Source organism: Chrysochloris asiatica, unplaced genomic scaffold (genome assembly GCF_000296735.1).
Source record: "Chrysochloris asiatica unplaced genomic scaffold, ChrAsi1.0 scaffold00013, whole genome shotgun sequence".
NCBI lineage: Eukaryota > Metazoa > Chordata > Mammalia > Afrosoricida > Chrysochloridae > Chrysochloris > Chrysochloris asiatica.
In genome coordinates this window covers 35,297,687-35,302,102 of record NW_006408531.1, presented here as the reverse complement: position 1 = coordinate 35,302,102, position 4,416 = coordinate 35,297,687, and positions in this window count along the sequence as shown.

The window sequence follows — 4,416 nt, the reverse complement described above, 5'->3', positions numbered from 1 at the left end:
AATCTTCCAAACATGATGTCTTTTTCCAGAGACTGGTTCCTCCTGACAACATGGCCAAAGTGTGAGAGACAAGTTTTGCCATTCTTGCTTCTAAGGAGCATTCTGATTGTACTTCTTCTAAATGCTAAAGTGAAAACTAAGGTAATCATCTATATGATCTAAGCTAAACAAATAAGCAAACATACTTCTTTTGCATACATTTGCTCATATTTTGAAGGAACTCTGGTAGTGTAGTGGTTACAAGTTGGCTGCTAACCTCAAGGGCAGCAGTTTGAAACTACAAGCCATTCTGTAAGAGAAAGATGAGGCTTTCTGCTCATCTCTGAAGATTTACAGCCTCAGAAACCCTATTCGGAGTCACTATGAGTCAGAGCTGACTCAACAGCACTTAACATAACTACCACCACCACTCACAGTTCAGTATAAAATGGTTTTAGATCTGAGTCTAAAAATTACGATTATCTTTAAAATTCCCCTTTTAATCTAAGCACTGTTGTTGTTGCTAAATGCCATTGAGTTGGTCCTGACTCATAGTGACCCTGTATAGTGTTTCCAAGGAGCAACTGGTGAGTTTAAACCACTGATCTTGCAGTTCAAACCAACCTTGAGGTCAAGTACTTATCCTATGGTGTCACACCAGAACTCCAATCTCAGCATTATCAGCAGTATATTCCTTAACTTGTAAATAGTCAAGACTTTTGTAATATTTTTTACTTTGACCAGAGGAATGCTATAGAACCTTCCATTACAAATCTTCCAATTTGTAACCAAATATCTTGATTGGATTTTATAAATGATGCATCGACAAAAAAAGGAAACCGTATCGACCTGGCAACAGCTCCTTCCATTATACATAAAGTTGCCATGAGTCAAAGCTAACTCAATGACAACAAACAACAATAACATACTATCTATTGAAGGACTGTAAAGATCCATACATTTATTAATCTAGGTTTCTTAATTCTTCTATTCAATTTCTCTGTCCTTTCTGTTTTCAGTTCTAAGTGTGGTCTGTTCAATATCCCATTGTCTTAGGCTGGGTTTTCTAGAGAAGCAAAACCAGTGAAACTTATACATGTGTGTGTTTTGAGTTGGAGGAGAATATTGAAATTGCAATGGGCTCCCCAAAGAACCAACAGATCTGTGTTGGAAGAAGTGCAGCCAGAGTGCTTGTTATAGGCCAGGATGACCAAACTTCGACTCATACTTTGGATGTATTTTCAGGAGGGACCAGTCGCTGGAGAAGGATATCATGTTTGGTAAGGTAGAGGGTCAGAGAAAAAGAGTAAGACCCCCAGAGACATGGATTGGCCAAGTGGCAGCATCAATGGGCTCAAGCGTGGCAATAGTAGTGAGGTTGGCCCAGGATTGGGCAGTGTTTCGTTCTGCTGTGCATAAGGTTGCTATGAATCAGCACTGACTTGATGGCCCCTAACAACAACAACAACATTATATATATATACACAAAGAGAAAAGTCAAGGAAATGACTCGCAATTGTAGAGTCCTAGGTCTCTAGCAGAAAAAAGAGTGAACCTTTCCCACATGTCCCTTTAATTTGGGAGCAGGCCACACCCCCAGGGAAACATCCTTCCGGGTTTCCCTGGGGGTGTGGCCTGCTCCCAAATTAATGGACATGTGGCTGCTCATTGCCAATCATCATGGAGGTAAGCATGCCTGCTCATGGCCAATCATCATAGAGGTAACTATGCCTGTATTAGGAGATAACTACATCTCAACTGTCAAACCTCTGAGAATCCTGGCCCAGTCTAGTTGACACAAAACCCTATCACACCCATCATAACTAAGTATTAAAACCGTATTCTTCTTTGAATTTTTCAAAGCATTTTTTTTTATTTAGCTGCTAGATCTTTGATGTGATTAGGTTTATGATGATATTAACTTTAATTGTACCTTCTATTAGTGTAGTCTTCTTTATTCTTCTAAATATTACCTTAATTTCTACTATTTTATATCTACAATATTTATATTGCATTTTTCTTTTCCCTTGATTTGCTTTAAAAAGGAAACAACAATGCCATCGAGTTGACTCCAATTCATGGGACTTAATGTATGTCAGAGCAGAACTGTGTTTCATATTGTTACCAGTGACTGATTTTTCATAAGTATATATCCAGGCCTTTTTCCGAGGTGCCTCTGTGTGAATTCAAGCCACTAACCTTTCAGTTAGCAACCTATTTCATTAACCATTTGCATTACCCAGGAACTTTCCTGATATCATTTGACCTCCTGCTATTTAAATAAAAAACAATTCTCATTTACAGTTCCTTCCACATCTTCCTTCCCAGTTTTGTTACATTGTCATCTCTAAGTTAGAAGGACATGTAGCACATACAGTTTCTTCTGTCACCCTCAGTTCTAGGCTTATTTTAGTTTAGTTTGACAGTGAAACAAGTTGCCCCTTGAGATATACAGTTAACTCTTGAGCAAAGCAGTAGTAGCGAGGGGCACCAATCTCCCATACCCAGTCAAAAATCTGCATATAATTTACTCTTGACTTTTGAATGACACACATTTGAATTGCTTGGGCTCACTTATACATGAATATTTTTCTGTGTCTGTTTTGTTGTGTTGTTATTAAGTGCTGTCCAGTCGGTTCTGACACATAGCGACCCTGTATAGGGTTTCCAAGGAGTGGCTGGTGAGTTTGAGCCACCAACCTTGTGGTTGCAAACTGATTTGCAAGTCCAGGGCACTAGCCTGCAGCGCCACACCAGGAGTTCAAATGTTGCAGATATGGTCTTAAAACCTGTGTGAAACTGATTATCTATCTCTGCATAAGCAATGTGCCTCTCCAGTTACTGCTTTTGCAGAGTCATTGGCATCACACAGCATTTTAAACAGTAGACTCCACACTTAACCTCACCTTGATAGCAACAGTAATAAAATTTGCATATAAGTGAACCCATAGAGTTCAAACAAATGCTGTTCAAGGGTCAGGTAACTCTATGACCATTATTTACCTCCAGTATTTTCCTGTAGTTTCTTGACTCATCTCTTGGCTAGGTGATGCTCTTATCTCTAGACTTCTCAAGAAAAGATTAACATGAGCAGGGTATCTTGTGCTCTTTCTTGTTTTAAAATGGGTTTACCTTTATACCTGAGTGGAAATACAATTTGACTGGAAATTAAATGATTGAATCACCGATCTTTGCATTAAGCAAATCTGGGGCAAAAGACCTCGTTAAGTGTTAAAAAGTAAAGCTAGCACTTCGAGGACTAAGGTGTTCTTGACCCAAGCCAAAAAGGTTTCAACCCCTTCATATGCATGCAAGGAGTTCTGGTGATGCAGTGGTTAAAGTGCTTATCTGCTAACTGAAAGTGAGCAGTTTGAACCCACTCCCAGCTGCTCTATAAGAGAAATGTGTAGCAGTTTGTTCAGTAAAGATTTACAGCCTTGGAAACCCACTGGGGGTAGTTATGGTCTGTTTTATAGCGTCACCGTGGAGTCAGAACTGACTCAGTGGCAGTGAGTTTGCTTGGTATGTGCATGCAAAAACTGGACAATGAATAAAGAAGACTGAAAAAGAATTGATGCATTTGAATTATAATGCTGGCAAAGAATATTTTATATACCATGGATTGCCCGAGAATGAACAAATCTATCTTGAAGCACTGTCAGAATGCCACATGGAAGAAAGGTTAGCAAGACTTAGTCTCACATACTTTGGCATGTTATCAGAAGAGGCCAATATCGTTATGCGTGGTAAAGTGGAGGGGTGTGTGTGTGTCTGTGAAATGAGATGGATTGACACAGTGGCCTCATCATTTACCTCAAACCTAGCAATGGTTATGAGGATGGTATAGAAGCAGGCAGTGCTTTGTTCAGTTGTACATGGGTCATTATTAGTCATAAATGCCACCACAGCACCTAACAACATTCTTTTGTTGACGATTTGTTAGGTGTTTTCCAGTGTTTTTGAGTGTGTGGGGAAAGCTATAGTCAGTCTGATTTACTTATCCTTGTAAGTAATTATTATTATTATATTTTGACCTGCATCTCCAAAGGACTAATTAATTAATTCTGTTTTTGTGAATTGAGTGATAGTTTACATGGGAGAACATCAGTTTTGCACTCACCCTATCATATTTTGTTTCACTGCAATGATTACGGTACCCTCTGTGCATCATCATTTAATAGTACTTACTTCTATTTCCTCTTTTTTGTTTGTTTGTATTTTGATGTACACAAAAATATGCAGAAATATATAATCATTTAAATGACCAAAGGACACATTCTGCAAGTCTGCCTCCTGGTCGCCAGAGCACAGTCTTCCTCTTCCCATGAGTCTAGAGTCCTCAGCTGCTCTCTCTCTCCATATCATCATTTCCGCCTCCATCTCTGGTGTCGCTGCTTCTCTGGTTAGGGTCCCACATTCTGCTCATGCTCTTCTCCC